General features: G+C 37.9%; 1 pseudogene; it reads left to right on the top strand.

Moving 5' to 3' along the window:
• Nucleotides 1-4,654: 4,654 nt before the first annotated feature.
• On the top strand, nucleotides 4,655-9,051 carry LOC113187992 (protein FAM210A pseudogene; annotated as a pseudogene).
• The last annotated feature ends 11,015 nt before the right edge of the window (nucleotides 9,052-20,066 follow it).

The raw sequence follows: 20,066 nt of genomic DNA on the forward strand, positions 1-20,066 counted from the left end.
CCTGGATCTGTGCAGGGAATAAAAGTGGATGTTTCATTCCTACTAAGTGAGCATTAGGACTGGTTCTTAATTCATCTCCCAAGGTAGCTGCCCCATATTGCTCACACTCCCTTACCAAACCAGTAGTCTCTACCTCAAGACCACAATCCCAGCTGCTTCCTCTTTGGCTTAATTCCATGTTATCACCACCTGTCTTCTTAGGCTTCTGGAGAAACTTCCAAATGCAATATCAAACAAGTCTGCAGAGGTATTCCAACTTTTAACTGGAGATCTACATGGCAGATTCTATAAGCCAAGGACTCCAGGAAGGCCATGGAAGCATCTACTTTTTCCTATATTTCTGTGTTCTTATAGTATTACATTTTTAAGAGTTCTCAGTATTTCAAAAACATACCTTTTATTAAAAGTTATAATAGCATAATGGTTAAGAAGACCAGCTTTAAATTTGAATAGAAGTAAATTTTAATTTAGCATCGCAATTTATTACTTGTATGACCTTGGGCTACTTACTTACATCTACTCATCTAAAAAATGAGATTGATAGTATTTAACATCACAGAGTTGGCTTCTTTTGTTGCAAGTAAAGTAACCTGACTTAAGTGGCTTAAATAAAAAGAAGTATAGTTTTTCTCACTTAACAAAAGCTCTGGAAGTGGTAGCTAATTGTGCTGGTCCACTACCTCAATGACACCTCTCTAATTGTTTTGACTCTTTCCTCATCCTTATTGCCTCATGCTTGTAAGATGATTGCTATAGGTCACATTTAAATTCAAAGCAATCTTATCTTTCCTTTTATCAGGAAGGATTTCTAGAAGTCCCTATACTGAACTTCCTGTTAGATTTCGGTAGCTAGAACAATAGCAAGTGACAACTCTTATAGTAAGGAGCTAGGAAACTGGGAAATAAAGTTGGCATATTATCTTAGACCAACCAGAATTCATATCCTGAGGCTTGGAACATTGCAGATACCAAAAAAATGGCAAAATTTTGTTACTGAGAGGTGAGTTATGTCTAAAGGATAGGTAATCAGTGGGCTTTGATTCAACACAGGGGTGTAGTAAATATTAAATGTAACAATACAGTCAGACCAGGTGGTATATGCTTATAATCCCAGCTGCTGGGGAGGCTGAGGCAGGAGGATCTTGAGTTCAAATCCAGCCTCAGCAAGTGAGACACTAAGCAACTCAGTGAGATCCTGTCTCTAAATAAAACATGAAATAGGACTGTGGGTGTGGCTCAGTGGTCAGTTGCCCCTGAGTCCAATCCCCCCCCCAAAAAAGTAAGAATACTCATAAAATTTTTAGCACAGTGCTGGACTTATAAGTAGTGCTTAATAAATTATAGCCTTAGTTATAAATTACCAAATTGGTTGACTGTGTCCTACTAGTAATTTTAATGTAATGCTTAAAAATGATAAAACTGAAGATCAAAAAAACTTCACCAGAAGATTTCTAGAGCTGACAAAAATTCAGCAAAGTAGCAGGATCTAAGATCAATATGTAAAAGTCAATAGCTTTCCTATACTCCAAAATTAATATAAAAAATCAGGAAAGCAATTCCATTCGTAATTGCCTTTTTTAAACAACCTGAGAATAAATCTAACCAAGGAACCAAAAAGACCTCTACAGTGATAATTATAGAACACTGAAGAAAGAAATTTAAAGAAGACACAAGAAGATGGAAAAACCTTCCATGTTCCTGGATAGGTAGAATTAATATTGTCAAAATGACCATATTGCCAAAAGAAATTTCGAGATTCAATGCAATTCCCATCAAAATAGCAGTAACATTCTTCAAAGAACTAGAAAAAAACATTCATATGGAAGAATAAAAGACCCAGAATAGCCAAAGCAATATTGAGCAAGAAGAGTGAGGCTGGAGGAATCCGAATACCTACTTTCAAATTATACTACAGAGAACTATAGTAACAAAAATAGCATGGTATTGGCATAAAATAGAAATGAAGACCAATGGAAGAGAATAGAAGACACAGATACAAATCCACGTAGATATAGTTATCCTTAACAAAGGTGCCAAAATCATATATTGGAAAAAAGATAGCCTTTTAAATATATGGTGTGGGAAAAATTGGATATACATACATAGGAAAATGAAATTAGATTCCTATCTCCCTCCCTGCACAAAAATCAACTCAAAGTGGGGCAAAAACCCAGGAATTAGACCAGAAACACTATAACTGCTAGAAGAAAACATAGGGTCAACACCCCAAACACATTGACACACACACCAGCTTCCTCAATAAGATTCTTGAAGCACAAAAATAAAACCTATAATCAATAAGTGGGACAGCATAAATTTAAAAGCTTCTGCAAAGTAAAGGAAAAAATAAGAGTGTAAAGAGGGAACCTATAAAATGAAACAAAAGCTTTGCACTTACTCTTCTAACTGGGGCTTAATATCTAGAATATATAAAGAACTCAAAAACTAAACACCAAAAAAGAAAGCGAGAAAGAAAGAAAGAGAGAAAGAAAGAGAGAAAGAAAGAAAGAAAGAAAGAAAGAAAGAAAGAAAGAAAGAAAGAAAGAAAGAAAGCCCAATCAGTAAATAATTAAAAGATCTCAAAAGACTTTTTCTTTTTCCCTTTTTTGTACCAGGGATTAAACCTAGGGGCGCTGAACCAATAAACCACATCCCCAGCCCTTTTTAAATATTTTATTTACAGAAAGGGTCTCACTAAGTTGCTTAGTGCCTCGCTATCGCTCTAGCTACCAAGATCTGCTGAGGCTGGCTTTGAACTTGCGATCCTTCTGCCTCAGCCTCTTGAGCCTCTGGTATTACAGGCATGTGCCACATGTTTGACTTTTAAGAGACTTTTCTAAAAAGAATAAATATAAATGGGTAACAAACATATGGAGGAAAAGTTCAATATTCTTAGCAATCAGGAAAATGCAAATCAAAACTACATTAAATTAAATTTCATCTCATCTCAGTTAGAATGGCCATCATCAAGAATACAAATAATGATAACTCTTGGTGAGGATTTTGGGGGAAAGTACACTTAAACATTGTTGATAGGACTGTAAATGTGTATATTTTGGAAAGCAGTATGGAGTTCTTCAAAAGGCTAAGAATGATCCAGGTGGAATGGTGCATGCCTGTAATTCAGCTTGGGAGGCTGAGGCAGGAGGATCACAAGTTCAAAGTGAGCTCCAGCAACTTAGCGGGTCCTAAGCAACTTAGTAAGACCTGTGTCTACATAAAATACAAAATAGGGCTGGGGATGTGGCTCATTGGTTAAGTTCCATTGGGTTCATTCCCTTGTACCAGAAAAAAAAAAAAAAAGAAATTTTTTTTTTAAAAAGGCTAGAAATGGAATCACCATTTGACCCTGCCATCCCAATCCTTTGTTCTTTATTCAAAAGAACTAAAATCAACATACTATAGTGATACATGCCTTCCAACATTTATAGAAGTGCAATTCACAATAGTCAAGTTATAGAACCAGTCCAGGTGCCTGCCAATAGATGAAGTGATTAAGAAAATGTGGTATGTATAAATAAGAGAGTTTTATTCAGTCATAAAGAGAAACGATATTATGTCATTTGCTGGTAAACTGGTTAAACTTGAGGATATCATGCTAAGTAAAAATCAACCAAACTCGGAAAATGGAGGACAGAATGTTTTCTCTCATTTTCAGAAGCTAGCAAGAAATAAGTGGGGTGAGGGAATGCTAGGGGAGCGGATATTATGGAAATGAAAATAACAATGTAGTGGAAGGAAGGGGATTGAAGAAAGGCAGAAAGAGTGGGTAAGGGGAGCAACTGCAGAATGAAATTGACCAAATTATGATATATACATGTGTTTTAGTCAGCTTTTGCATCACTGTGATCAAAATACCCAACAAGAACAACTTAGAGAAGGGAAAGTTTACTTGGAGCTTACACTTTCAGAGGTCTCGGTCCATAGACAGCCAACACCACTGTTCTGTGTGCAAAGTGAGTCAGCACATAGTGGGGGAAGGGTGTAGCAGAGAGAAGCTGCTCCCTTCCTGGCAGCCAGGAAGTAGAGGGTGAGGAAGAGGGCCCAGGGCAGATGTACCTTTCTAGGTCATGACCCCAGTGACTCACCTCCTCCAACCACACCCACCTGCCAGTCCATTTGAACTCAAATGGACGATTTAGGTGACAGCTCTCAGAATCCAGTCATTTCATCTCAGAAGAATTGGGGGGAACACCTCATAAACAAACCTCACAAACAAATAACATCATGTATGAATACATTATGATGAATGCCACTTATATGTGTAACTATAAAGAACCAATTAAAAACAATGCAGAGAGGCAGCACCGAAGAGGCACGCTCGGCTGGAGCACATTTGTTATGGGCATGGCTCAGGACCTGGGCCAATTGTTCATTTGAGCTCTGCAGATTTGGCACTCTGGCCCATGCCTTTCCAGGTGGCTCTGCTGAGTTACACTGTCATGGTATTCAAGGTACTGTTGTACAGATTGTGCCTTGGGATTCACAGTCCCAGTGTCCTAGGTGATAAGGAAATAAGTAACTGCCAAGGTCATGTAGCTGAGAGAAAAATCATAGTCCCTCAGTCAATTCCTGATGTGAGTAATTTTCATGCCCAGAAATCCTTGACGGAAGCCTAGTCTCTAGAAACTGAAATCCACCACCATTGTTCAAAATGCAATGGAACATACCACAGGCTGTGATTAGGCTGGCCTATAGGGCGTTCTTAGAACCACAGAAGCCTGGTTTCTTTGCATACCATCAGAACATAAAAGCACTATTACTTTTGAATAATGCTGAATCACTAATTGAGAATTCAAGGCCCTTCAAAAGCAGTGGCTACATTTACTTACTTCCCAGTACCTTGCAAAGAAAAGGAAGTCACTGGGTACTCAGCTACCCCATTGAGGGTCCTTTGCCATCAACAATGTGAGCAGTATGTTTTATCTGAAAGAGTTTTATCATCCTGTGCCTCAGCCAGAGGAATTTCTTTGGGGAAAAAAGGAAGATCTCGATCCTTTACAAGACAAATCTATTGGTCTTTATCAGGAATTAAAAAAAAACAACAACATTTAAATGGGAAAGTTTTGATTCCTGTACATCTAAGAATTTCTGATATTTAGCTTGAAACATTTTATTATGCAGCCATAAAAGAAATTATTTCCATTCCTTTTCTAGAGTCTCTTAAGCTACTTGACAGTATAGTAAACATCCTGAAAAATTCCCAGGGTGGAAATGCCTTAATAGTGTATGCCATGTTTAAGATTGCAACACCTCCCCACTATACCATGACCTTGGGAGGAATGCCCTTTACTATGAAGTATTTGCTTACTCATAGCTACATGTTGACATGGCCACCTGTCAAGGAGTATCTGCAGGACAGGATGAAAGAAAGCAAGGAGCTCATTACAGAGAAAGTGGAAGAAACAAAAATAGACTGACTGGAAAACTACAAGAAACCAAAGAAAATGCTTTTTTAATTTTTTGGTTGGTTATTTTAGCATTTTATTGATGTAATTTAAAACTTGGAACATGGTTTAAGTCTATTTTTCTTTTTTTAATTGATTTTATTTTTTTAAATGCTTGACAGTGGAATGCATTACAATTCTTATTACACATATAGAGCACAATTTTTCATATCTTTGTATAAAAAGTATGTTCATGCCAATTCATGTATTCATACATGTATTTTGTTGTTTTTTTGCATTACAATTCTTATTACACACATATACCACAATTTTTCATATCTCTGTTTGTATATAAAGTATATTGACACCCAATTCATGTCTTCATACATGTACTTCGTATAATGATGTCCATCACATTCCACCATCCTTGCTAATCCCCTGCCCCCTCCCTTTCCCTCCCACCCCTCTTCCCTATCTAGAATTCATCTATTCCTCCCATGATCCCCCTCCCTACCCAATTATGAGTCAACCTCCTTATATCAGAGAAAACATTCGGCATTTCCTTTTTTGGGGACTGGCTAACTTCACTTAGCATCATCTTCTCCAATGCCATCCATGTACCTGCAAATGCCATAATTTTATTCTCTTTTATTGCTGAGTAAAATTCCATTGTGTATATATGCCACATTTTTTATCCATTCATCCACTGAAGGGCAAAATTGAAGGCATTCTCTCTAAAACCTGGAACAAGACAGGGATGCCCTCTTTCACACTTCTATTCAATATAATTCTTGAAACACTGGCCAGAGCAATTAGAGGAAAGAAATTAAAGGGATATGTATAGAAAAATGCTTCTTTTAAGAAAATATGGAATACAGTTACTCATGTAACAAAATATGGACTATTCCTGCACTTTAATCTTCTGGAGACTTTGGGCCAAGATACATGCTTTAAGTGTTTTTGTTTCTGTTTGCTTAGTTTCCCAAATATACCAGTTCTCTGAGGGTTAAAGAAGAAAGTTAAATATTACTACAACAATCAGTGGTTTTGGAAGGAAAAAAATGAACCCCATATAGGAATTGCACATCCATAGAAGCAATAAGCAATGGTTAATGTTTTAGAAGTCAGGGTTCCTTTCCTAGGCCTTCAGATCATATTTGCTTTCTGTTCTCCAGCAGCTATATTATATACAGACAGGCATTTGAATAACTAACTGATATGCTTCCCAGACAGATGGTATTACTGGATTTTTTTCATATTATATTATTCCTATATCTGCATGAAACTGTTAATACTGGATCTTAATCTTCATGTTGTTCATTAAGGTTTTAACTATATTCATTTTCTGTGAGGAGACAAACATGTGCCATTCAAACTGCCTGGGAATAGGAGGGTACTTAGTATTTTATGAAAAGCATCTAAATTACCCACCAGTTAAAATATAGACCTATATGAAGAAATTGAATAAAAATTCAATCCTGTATGCAAATATGACATATTGGTTATATGTAAATAAAATACGGATACTTTTGAAGTGATTTTTTTTACCTGAAGTTTGTCAAAATCCAATTTTAAAAGCAAATAGAGAGCCATAGTGCTTTTTCAAAACTAGGCCTTGGTTATGGTCACCTAGAACATCACTTTCCAGCGAATCACTTCCTGGCCTCTTTAGCTAATCCTTTGGAGGAAAAGTGAAGGTTTCATTAAGTTTATTATTGAAATTGATCAGCAACTCAAGCTGCAACTCTCAAGCAGTGGGTCATATGCTTTAGATTCATTTGCGTGGGGCTTTGGTGAGCTGTGAGGAGAGCAGCCCTGGGTTTGATGTGCCTGCGCACACTGGAGTGGGATGAATTGCATGCAGGGAACTATGACTGAGTGTTAGCCAATACAAAATGGACTCAAAGGGTTTGCTCAGCAAACCAATCATGAAAATGAAAAAAAAAAAAAAAAAAACCAAACCTGATTAGGGAAGAGACTTGGTTTCTTCAAGATTGAAAGCAACCTCTTACAATACTACATCAGAAAATGTCCATTACTGAGAGAGCCTTTTGCATTTAACAGAGTAGTATTATTTAAATTTTAACAAAGGAGAAGAAAAATGCTTATATTTTGATTACCCTTCTCCCAATAATGAAAATAATATCTACAAGCATGAAAAAAAACCAATAAATAAATAGAAGGGAGACCATTAAAGGAGGGGGGTCAGGGGAAGGAGGAGGGTAAAGGGGAAGGACTGGAGACTGAGAATGAACAAATTATTATATGATTTATGATTATGTCAAAATTAAGTCCATTATTATGTATATCTATAATGTACCAACAAAAAATAAAACAAAAATAAAAAGAAAGAACTCAGCTCTGCTATTTCTCAGAGAATATACCCCACCTTTATGAGGTCATGACTGATAGACTTCCTTTCTTGCTTCCTTGGCTGAGTACAAATATTATTAAGTACCAACTTTGTGACTTGTGCAAGTTCAGGTACAAGTGACAAGCCTCCTTCCTCCTGACCCTGTGGGATCTCTAGGTCTCAGGAATTTAATTTCTATGTTATTAATGTTGATTCCTGCTAGAACCTCAGGCCCAAGCTCCTACACACCCATAGAGACCCAGGCCTCTTTTTCCACATAATCAGACGCCCCAAGGCTCCTCAGATTCTGCCATGTCATGCTGTCTGCTCGATTAAAATTTTACTGAGCATGGACTCCTGGACGCAAGCACTGTACATGGATAGTTGTCCAAAGCATGTCTTCATTTTTAGCAACATCAACGTCTTCAAGGCAGGTATCCTTATCCTCAACTTATTAATAAAGGTGTTAGGACCAAAAAAGACCTGCTCATAGTATCAGACAATCTGTATATATTGTCTCATTTATTCCTCACATGCTGCCAGGTAGATAATATTATCACCAATCTGCAGATGAGACACCTGAGACCAGGGAGTAATTACTGATGGTCACACAGAGAGTCAACAGCAAAACAACAACTAAAACCCAAGCCTCCAATTCCTGAATCTTTTCTACTGGGCCAGGCAGTCCCTAACTACATACATTATTTGGGATAAGTTACCTATAATGGACTTTTTAATGCAGTCTGAGTAAAAATTTTATAGCATAAGATATTACTTAAGCCATAATTGTCTGCGGATTTCAGTTGCCTGTATTTTTGCTTCTTGTTTTTTTCTTGACAATGCTGGGGATCAAATCCAAGGCCTTGCTCACTATGCAAGCGCCCTACTGCTGAGCCACATCCGAATCCCAGTTGCCTATTTTTTTTGTAATTGCATTTAGAGAAATTACAAAATTGTACCATACTTGAGTGCAATTACATTTTCTTTCCTTTCTCTTCTCTCTGCCAACTCACCCTGGCCCCATACACACACACACACACACACACCATTTTACCCTCTCTTTTGCCGCAGGAGTGAAAGTTTTTGGAGATAGCATTAAAACAACCTTGACAACAGCATTGCAGAGAGTCACTGCACTGCTTGCTGTTAGTATTAGTCCCAAGGCCTGAACACTTCATCTCAGCCTTCTCCACAGGAAGACACCCTGCAAAAACTAAGGACATAACAGGGAGAATATCATGGAGAAAGAAGTCAAGAAACAGCATGGGAATCAGGGATAGGCTAAACAATGGCCAAGAGTCAAAGTCCTAAGTCATATAAATATTTAAAGGAAGTGAAAACACATCTTGAAGTGGAAGTGACACCGACCCCTTGTTGTGATTCATGTTGTGATTAAAAACAAAAAATGTACCTCTCTTGGAGCTCATGAGACCCTCTGGAGGGATAGAGAAACCAGTGGGGTGGGGAAAGGATGAGGAATAATTCACTGAGAATTGACTAAAGTTCCAGACACTTAATAAACATTAATTTGTACAAAATACTTAAATAATCCTTCAAGGCTAGTATACTCAACCAATATTGCATATGAGAAATCTGAGGCTCACAGAGGTCTGACAATTAGACCAACAATGTAAGTGGTAGAAATGGACTTCAAATCTGGTTTGTCTGACCCAAAGACGGCTCTCTGAATAGCTATAATCTATAACCTCACTTTTTTTTTCAATATTTGGGCCTAAGGGTAGGATTTTACATTGATCCATATTACATTTTATTTTGTTGGAGTCAGTGTGTCAAGCTAATTTTAACTGGACTTGTCTGTCATGAGGGTAGCTCTATACACTAGATTCGTACCATCTGCCAATTTTATAAACAACAATAATTGTCATTGAACTAACACAACAGTGAACACTTGACATTTGACACAGCACTTTGGTATATAGTTATTAACAATTCCTGTTTCTTTTTAAAAAATATTTTTAGTTGTTTATGGACCTTTATTATTTATTGATTTATATGTAGGGCTGAAGATCAAACCCAGTGCCTGACATATGCTAGGCAAGTGCTCTACCACTGAGCCACAACCCCAGCCCCTCCTCTTTCTTTATCCCTGTGATTGTCACTTCCTCTTTGGTAGCTGAACGAAATAGGAAAAGGAACATGAGTATAGCAATAAGTTGTTAGAATTGTTACAATCCAAATTCACTGTGTTCTGTGAATTAATTAAGTACCAACTTTGTGACTTGTGCAAGTACAGGTACAAGTGACAAGCCTCTTTCCTCCCTGACCCTGTGGGATCTACCTTGGTCTAACCAAATTGCATGTATAGCCGACCTCAACTTGCAGTATCATAGGGAAAGTGTAGGAAGCCACTGGGCCATGTCACTCCTGATGTATTTCTTAAGTTATATGCCACACATGATCTTGTACCATCAGAACATTGTGCTTCATGAAAATGACATGTCCCAAAAACAGGAATTACCTCACAGAGTCAGTGCACCACAGAAATACCCAGAAGGTATGCCAACACTCCATAACCTCACACAGAAATTCTACCTTGAAAACTGAATCCAAGGTTTTTGCAAGAAAATTCAGTTCTGCTACCTTTGAATGTTCTAGTCTGTGAGTGTCCTCCAGTTTTTCTGGAAAGAGGAATCATGAAGCACCATCTCTGTTTCTTCCCAGAACAGCACCAGAACCTATTTTCCTCTGTGTTGGACAGGTGGGCTCCTATTTTGCCTTCCTGGAAATCTGTGGCCAGTAATGGGGAAGACCTGCAGACCTCAGAGTAAAACCAAACAGAGGCAAAGTCACAAAGTAGCCCAGAAAGCATAGTCAAAGGCCAAGAACCCTACTTTTGGGTATGGGTGAAAAGAAGATGGAAGGTGGCATATAGTGATCTTCAGTTTTCTTAATTTGGAAGAGACTGGAACATAGCAGACCTGAGTATCTGGGTGAAGATACTGAGCATGACAAGACTGAGCATCAAAAACCACGGAAGGGGACATGGCTGTTTAGTTCATTCCAGTACCAGTGGTCCACATATTTGTTCATTAGCTCACTTATCCAATTATTCATGTACTCAATCCTCTATCCATTCTCTCTTTCATTCATTCTGCAATCATTATTGAAAACCTACCACAGCCCCAGGGAGAAGGTAAGAAAAAACTCAAGAATGTGAATATAATCCCTATATCATTAAAAGAGGTAAAGGAATTTATGAAGATTTCTATCTTCTAGACGTTCCTTTTCCTTTTTCTCCTTCCCACACAAACCTTGGCAAATGTTTTTTTTTTTTTTTTTTTTTTTTTATAATTTGCCTGAGCTTTGCTCATGTACTTTTCAGAGCTCTGGAAACACTATTCAGAGTACCATTTTAAAAATAATGATAATAGATAACACTTACTGAGGGCTTTTCATATGTTAAGCAATGTTCCAACCATCTTAAATTACTTTATTTATATAGTATATGATTATAATGAGATAGGCACTATTAATGTACTCATTTTTCAGACAAGAAAGTCTAGGCATACAGAAGTTAAGCAACTTGCCAAGTGTCACACAGCTAATATGAGAGAGGGTTGGGATTTGGACATAGGTGGCCTAGCTCCAAAGCCTCCATTCTTAGCCATTACACTATCTGTATAATGGTTGAAGTGTTCGACGTAAGGAAAATTTGAAATGTTTGCAGTTTTTTTTTTTTAGCTGACTTGAATGATAGGATTTTAAATCTCCTATAGTGGTTGCTAGTGACAACTGCTAAAAGTCTTTTTAGTTCTAACCCCAATCATTAATGGCCATTCTCAAAGTTGGCTGTGTTTAGTCTTATACCAGCAGGGAAGAAACTAATTTTAACCAGAGAGATGAAGGTGGACTCCTAAGACAACAAGGAGATGCTGGATATTCTGGGACTAATAACGATTATTAGTTATAGTCTCTGAAGATAACTTTTTTTAATGAAAGGAAGGACTCAGCTGGTACTAAGGGAGAAGCTGGGATCAGTTGACATGGAAGAGATATGGAGAAAGTGAGTTGGGGAAGTTCAGGCTGAGGAAATGAGAAGAAGATTGATAAAGGGGGGATTTTTTGCTGTGGCCAAGAAGAGGAAATGAGAAGTGGTATGAGATGAGAGTGGAACCAAGAGGAAGCCTTCCAAAGCTACATGCAGGTGTGAAAGAAAGAGAAGGACATGGAATGGAGACATGCAGAGGTGTTTTTAAACTGACTTTCTTCCTGTGTGTGTGTACAATACATTTTTTTCTAAATGACCTTACTCTGAATTACATTGTACTGTGAATATCGGCATAGAAAGTGAAGGAGGAGTAAACATCCACTGAATGTTCGCCAAGGGCCAGGGGCTCACTGGATGCCACGTGTGCATGCTCTCTCATGACTGTGGGGGCATAGGAGGCAGTTATCACCACGTATACTTTCAGAGAAAGCAACTAAAGCCCAGTGAGGAAAAAAAAAAAAGATGTTTAAATGACACAGCTGATAAGCCAAGAGCAAACTAGTGCACATAGCATACAGTCTAATAAATATTATGAATAAGTCAATGAAAAAATCAAGTGAAACAAAGCAGGCAGCTAGGCCTGTTTAACCCGAAAGTTCAGGCCTTATCCTCTGTCCTGGTGGATTTCAAATTGTGTGCCCCCATAACATTAGGTAAGGTGAGGAGGGATTGTGTGTCACAGCTTCCTGGCAAAATGGAGCTCCAGGCCTTCTACCTCTGCTCTAACCAGGTACTAAGGATTGGGTTTTTACCTGAGATTTAATTTGAAGGAAAGACTATCTTCAAGAAAGTGTTTTGTAACTCCTACCCTGTACCAAGTTGCCTCCTAAGTATATATGAAAACTTATGAACTAATTAAAAGTATATAAACACAAAAATGGATTTAAACCATCTGAATCTCAGTAGCAGTCCTCATTTCCTGGAAACCTAAAACCACTGTTTACAAAGTCTAGCATGGTGCAGAGGCTGTTCACAATGGAAAGCCTTCCTTCCAGGTTATACAACTATCAGCCCAGAATGCAACCTCACACTATCTAGGTTCAACCCTGGCTTTTCAGTGAACTAGCAATGAGACCTTGGGGAAGTGGTTTGATCCCTCAGTGCTTTAGTTTTCTTATCTATATAAAATGTGATATCTCCCATTTAAGGTAAAGAAACTTTATTCTCCTTCTGTATGAATTGGCTCACTGTCACCGAATGTACTTGGTTTCTTTAATCCTATGCTTCTATTTGTTGTTCATGCTGGTTTCCAACTTGAAGTGCCTTAGCATTTTTCATCTTGACTGTGCAAAATCAACACATCAAAGGTCCCTGTACCCTTTCCTCTCAACAAAATGTGGCTCCTTTGAGATCTTAAGAGCAACATAGTAAAAGACCTACCCTTGGCTTTGCCACACACAATTTGCAGACTTGCCCTAATGGTTCCTGCTTCCTGGGAGTGGTTGATGGGGGTGTGGTACTGTCCAGGGTCCTGAACATTAATGGTTTAACAGTGGCTATTAAACAGTCAGAAATATCTACTTGTTGAGTAACGTTATCTGATCTAACAGGTAAACCACCACAAACATGAGTATCTGAAACATATCAGAAGTATTTTCCCTCTCATGATCCTAGAGTCCCTTTGGTGCAATGGGTGGGAGGGTTAGTCATTCAGGATGCCATCTTCCACACATGGTTCCCATGGTTTTGCTGGGCTCAGTGTCCAGCCTCTAGGTGGTATTCAGGAAGAGAAAGAGTGGAGGACCATGTGATGGGGTTTGGCCAGATCTAGAAGCAGTATTCATCACCTCTACTGATAAGCAGTCAGAGGCATGTAAACATCCTAAGAAAAAAAGTAACTATTCAATGCTGCTTCTCTGCATTTGCATTGGTAAACAACTAGCTAGGCTTTGCCACAAAACACTTCTGTTGTGACCCAATTCTTTCTCATAACACAAAAATAACTAATTTTTTTTCATAAAACAATCCTCTGTGTGTGGTATATTCTATTTTTTTTCTATGCTATTGATCATAATGCTATCATGACCCATTAAGCTGATATTTTGGTTGACTAGTGGGCTTAGATCTATACCTTGAAAAACACTGCTCTAAGTCAGAACTATTTCTCCTTACCTCAGACACTAACACACTGCCACCAAAGGGGAAGAAACACTCTTTTGACATAATTTTCAAATAAATGCCACTCCCAAGAAATAAACCATAACCAGCCATGACTAAGATATCAAAATAAGAATGGTAAGACATTTACATGTTAATTAATACAAAACTAGAAGGACTTGAGTCCAATGTGGACACATATGATCTTGTTGGCAAAAGCATAAATTTTTGTAAAGGTCTAAGATAGGCTAAATAAATAGCATTACTGGGGCTGGGGTTGTGACTTAGCAGTAGAGTGCAAGGTGCTGGGTTTGATCCTCAGTACCACATAACAATAAGTAAATAAAGGTATTATATCCAATTATAACTAAAAATTTTTTTGAATAAAATAAATAGCATTACTTTTTCCCATGTGAGTTAAGAATCACTGAGAATCAGAGAAGAAGTGAGGTAGATGGACATTCAAATGTTATTTTTGTTTTGTTTTTAATAACTAACACAATAAATACTAGAAAATGGGGCTTCCTAATAGCAAACCTTAAACAATTTTTAACCCAAGAAATACTAAACAATTGTAAGCATTCTGAGTAGAACCTGCCCATGAAAACCTTACAGTGAGAAGGCACAAACCATAATGCTGAGCAGACACCCCAAGAAGGGAGCCAGTGGGGCTGACCACATACACCCAGCCCCTCATCTCAAAGCCACCACCCTTCCACTGGGGCATTTGAATGAGAGGGTGTGGCCATGAGATGGATGTCCCTCCACAAGAAGACAAGAAGCCAAGGGAGAGGAACCCCTCCCCACAAACACTGCAGGGCAGTGATGGCAGATGGTGTTACTGCAGTGTCATTGACCAAAACCTGTCCAAGTGCCATTTCACATTTCTCTGCTTTTATTTTCTGGAAAGATGATATATTTGCAGTTTTTATGTTATCATAAGCCAATGGAACAAGGATTCTATTTCAAAACCTATGTATCTGGTTCCATGGTCTTTTGTGACTTTATGCTGCTTCTCACATTGGGACATGTCATTCTCAAGGAAGATAAGTAGGGCAAGAGCCACCTCCCCACCCCATCCAGGTGCTGCATTTATACCTTTCTTTTTAGTCAGGGTTTCTCATCACTTACTGCTTTTTGATATCTTGTTTTAATCTCTGGAGGCATGGAGATTTGTCACAGTCAACTCTCTGCCTCTCAATATATCCAGCACAGGGTTTTGTACATAGTAGATTCTGGAACATAGTAGATTCTGATTCTTCTCTCAGATCATCACAGAACTGAGTCCTTCTTATCATTAAATTCAAGTATCACCTCCCAAGAAACCTTTCTTGACTACCCAAATGGAAGTAACTGCAAACCCCAAAATTTGTTATGGCATCAGCCTTTTAATTTCTTCATTCTATATCATAATCTACCCTTTTCTTATTTATTTATTTATTTATTTATTATTTATTTATTTATTTATTTATTTAATTGTTTGGGCCTCCTTCTAGTGGAATATACATACTGTGGGAGAAGGTATTTTTCCTCTTATTCCCTTCTTTTATTCTTAGTGCTTAAAAAAAAATTTGGTTCATAGATGAAATTCATGAAATGTTAAAATAAATGAATAAATGCATGTGTAAGTTGAAATCCACATTTCTCCAACTCCACACTCTTCTAGAGAGAAAGGGGATGTTGGGGAGGATTCATGAGAAACAGAGTTGAGAAGAGGAAGAGGAGAGGAGATTCTTGTAACTGCTGAATATTTAGGCTAAAATCTCTTGTAATTGCTGAATATTTAGGCTAAAATCTCTTGTTAATTTTGGCAGCCAGTCTTGAAGAAAGACAGAGTACTTGACATTTTCTGTAATAGCTTTTCAGCAATAAGGAGCAAACAACATGCTTGCTATTTAGCAAATAATTCTTCAAGCCAAAGGGAAACAATACTACATCACTCATATTTCTCAAAGTCCTAGCTGGGCAGGGAAATAGGCCCCAAGGTCTATAGGTTTTGATGTTACCCTTTCAAGTTATTTTGCCTGGCTCAGTATGGTGTATATATAAACCTGTGCAGAAGATTTTTTGAGTTGTTTCTGGGGCTCACCTGTACAGACCTAAATTCAAATGCAAGCCCCAAACTCTCTTATATGGCAAGTGACTCAGTCAACACCAGTTGTGGCATATTCACCACCTCTCTCATACCACCACCTGCCAGGACAAGTGCTTTTGCCCATTGGCCACTGAGGCAGTATTATTCAGATTAGAATGACAGATAATGAGAATAACAAGAGAAATTGGACAAACAGATATCTTTTTAAAATATTTTTTTAGTTGTAGATAGACACAACATCTTTCTTTATTTTTATGTGCTGCTGAGAATTGAACCCAAGGCAACTGATCTACCACTGAGCCAGAGCCCCAGCCCTGAACAAGCTATCTTTATCTCTGAACTGGCAGAAAGTTATGGGGAAGTGGGAAAAATAGAAAATTGAGGAAGAAGCAAGATAATAAATAAAACCTATACAGATTGAGCTTATAAGTCTGGAGGGCCTCAGAAAAAGGGAGGCAAGAGTTTGAGAGAAGTTGTCTACAAGAGAAAGGGAGAAAAGGGGAGAGAAAAGAAGAAGAAGGAGAAAGAGGAGGAGAGAATAGTTTAAAACTGTTCTCCTAACCTTTTGATTCATCAAGACATTGAGCAAGGCCTTAGACTACTTTGTTTTGGAAGCATGACATCAACATTGCAGACTTTGGCTTCCTTAGGTATGATTCCAAGCCAAAGGAAGGCAGCTGAACTACAAAAATGCTACAGAGTAGGAAACATTGTTGATGATTTAGTCCAGGACAGAGTACATGATAATATTCTCAATAAATAGATGTTAAATGAATCTTTCTCTAATTAGAAAACATATTTTAGCACAGATGATCTCCATATCTTCCTCCTCTTTATCTTGATTTTATCTTCTTGATTTCTATAGTCCTAGAGATAAAAAGTCTCAGACAACAGCAGTCTTGCCCCTCTGTGACTCAAGTGGACCTCATACTGGGCTATGCAGGCTACCACTTAAAGCAATTTTCTATTCTTCTCCCTAGTGGTGGCTTATTCTCCACATTTTATAAAAAGAGATAATCACACTTCCAGGGAGAGAGAAAAAAATCAAAGGAAGTTTAGATATTAGTAATCCTTTGAATACAATTGGCAGAAATCCAACTTAAAACATGGTGGGGGAAAAACATTATTTGAAGTATTGTGCCCCATGAAAGAATTGTGAAAGTCAGGGTCTTCAGAAAAAAAAAACTTGGGGAAAAAATGGTGCCAGGACTCTTTTCCCCTGATCATATCAGTGCTCTGCTCTGTTCCAATCTTTCTCATCACATTTTCTCTCATGCAAATTGAAATTTTCTATATGGCAAAAGATGTGAACATAGTTTTAGGTATGGCATCTATCTTGGTCAATTCAGGATGCCGATAACAGAGTACCATAGACTGGGTGTCTTCAACAACAGGAATTTAATACTCACAGTCTGGCAGCTGGAAAGTCTGATAGGAGTGCCAGCATGATGATGTTCTTGCAAGGGCCCTCTTATGAGTTTGCAGATGGTTGTCTTCTCATTAATGTCAAATTAAAGGGAGCAAAGCAAGAGAATGAACCTTTATGTCTCTCATTATGAGGGCAGGAATCCCCCATGAGGTTTTAACATTCCTGACCTAATTAATTTTCAAAGTTACCACATGTAAATTCCATAATAGTGAAGATTTAGACTTAAATATATGAATTTTAGGAGGACACAAAGGAATAGTCCATGGCAGACCAAATGGAGACTAACCTGACATATTTGATACCACATCTAAAAATTCAGGGAAGGACCTCATTGGTACAGAGTGGGTCTAGACCTCATCCCTATAACCAAACGATCATGGCAAGGTGTGGACCCTAAAAGAAAAGAAGGAGCTTCATTGAGAGAGGAGCAGACCTTGAGGAAGGGATTCTCAAGTTGAAAGTAGGTGAACATCTGGGCAGGTAAAGCAATAGGTGTTCATCACAGGGTGAAGACAAGACTGGTAAAAGGAAAGAAGCTGACTGCTAGTGTGCTCTCTTGCTTCACAAACTGAGAAACCAAGGCCTATGCAGGTGGAAGGAAGAAACGTCTGGCTTTTCACCAAGGAAAATATGTACTAGTGAAATATTAGACTCTATCAAAGAAATTTTTTCAATCACTCATCAGTAAGAGCATTCATTGGGAGGAAGAGAATGAGAGGACAGTGACAGCGGGAAACCCTCCCTGAATTGTCTTCTAGTAACTGAAAGGCAAGATGAAGTTAAGTCCCTTCAAAGAAGTCATTCTCTAAACTTTCATGTCCTACCTGGGGGAGCATGTTAGAAGATGAAGAGTCTTAGGCTAATTTTTCATCAGAAAACATGGAGGCCAGAAAGCATGGAATGACATATTTAAGGTGCTAAAGGAAAGAAGATTCCAGATGTGGTTGTGCATACCTGTAATCTCAGTTATTCAGGAGGCTGAGGCAGAAAGATCACAAGTTCAAGGCTAACTTGGGCAACTTAACAAGATTCTATCTCAAAATAAAATTTAAAAGGGCAGGAGATGTAACTCAATGATAGAGCATCTCTGACTTCAATTCCATATGTATATATACATAATATATATGAATATATATATATATATTGTATATATAGAAAGTATATATATATTCTCTCTCTCTCTCTCTCTCTCTCTATATATATATATATATATATATATATATATATATATATATATATATGCTCTCTGTATATACAGAGAGAGAGGGAGAGAGAGAGAGAGACTAAAATCTCTCTTTAAAATCTCTCTCTCATATATATATATATATATATATATGAGAGAGAGAGAGAGAGAGAGAGAGAGAGAGAGAGAGAGAGAATGCAAGCACGGGTGCAAGCCTGGGAATCTTCATTTTGATAAAGTGTGCCAGGTGGCCAATGCAGGGGCATTTCAAAGAACACTAGAGAAACCCTCCAGAATGAAATTTTCCCTCTCTTGAGAGAATTGACTGGCTTTTTCCATTTAGTGGAAGAACTTGGTAAACTGAATGCAAAGAGATAGATAGATTGATTGATTGATAAATAGGAAAAGGAAAATTTATAAAAGTTCAATCTTAAATAATAAGCAAAATACATGAATAATTTATAAGACATCAATTACAAAATGAGCAAAAAATTTCATTATAATGTTTACTTTGTGCCAGGTGCTATTCTGAGCATTTTTCTTATGGTAAAATTTTAAATCCCAAAGCAACATTATGAAGTAGGGACTAGAAAGAACTACTAATTGAAACATAAAAATTATTTAAATGTACTACATTTTTATGTTATAGCAACAAAGACATAAAAACATTAATACTCCCAGGTCAGAAGTAATCTTCAGATTGCTATTATACAGAGTATATTTTATTTCCAGGAATTTATGGAGATGTGAGAAGATTTCCAGATGTGGAGGAACTCCCCACACACACACCGACCCCATGCCACAAATTAAGAAATGCCAATAATGTGGGATGTCTGCTGAGGAAAGCTGCAGGAATCAAGCAGAAACAAGCAAAGAGAGAGGCTATGTGGGTTGCAGTCAGCAAAGCTATAGGGGTGGAGCTACACAAGCCCTTGGGAGAGAACATCATGATGCATGTGCTCCAGATGTCAGACCTGGAGCTATGGACTGAGACCGCTGAAATCATGAGTCCCAAATAAAATTTTCTTCCTCTAAAATTGTTGTTGTTGGGCCTTTTGGTCACAACAAGCTGACTAAAACAATAACTAAAATGAAACTTCACTAAAGGCATTCAATTGCAGATTTTATCAGGCAGAAGAGTCAGTAACTTGAAGAATGGTCCATTAAAATATTCCAGACTGAAAAAATAATGAGTAACTGAACAGAGTCTAAGGAACCCATGGGACATCATGAAGCATACCAAGAAGCATTCTAGAAGGAAAAGAGAAAAAAGAGGTAGAAAAAATATTTGAAGAAATTATGGCCCAAACATCCCAACTTTGATGAAAAACACAAATCAACATATCCAAAGCAGGGCATGGTGGTGCACGCCTATAATCCCAGCAGCTCAGGAGGCTTAGGCAGGAGGATCACAAGTCCAAAGCCAGCCTCAGCAAAAAGCAAGGAGCTAAGCAATTCAGTGAAACCCTGTCTATAAATAAAATACAAAATAGAGCTGGGGATGTGGCTCAGT

Source organism: Urocitellus parryii, chromosome 4 (genome assembly GCF_045843805.1).
Source record: "Urocitellus parryii isolate mUroPar1 chromosome 4, mUroPar1.hap1, whole genome shotgun sequence".
Lineage (NCBI taxonomy): Eukaryota > Metazoa > Chordata > Mammalia > Rodentia > Sciuridae > Urocitellus > Urocitellus parryii.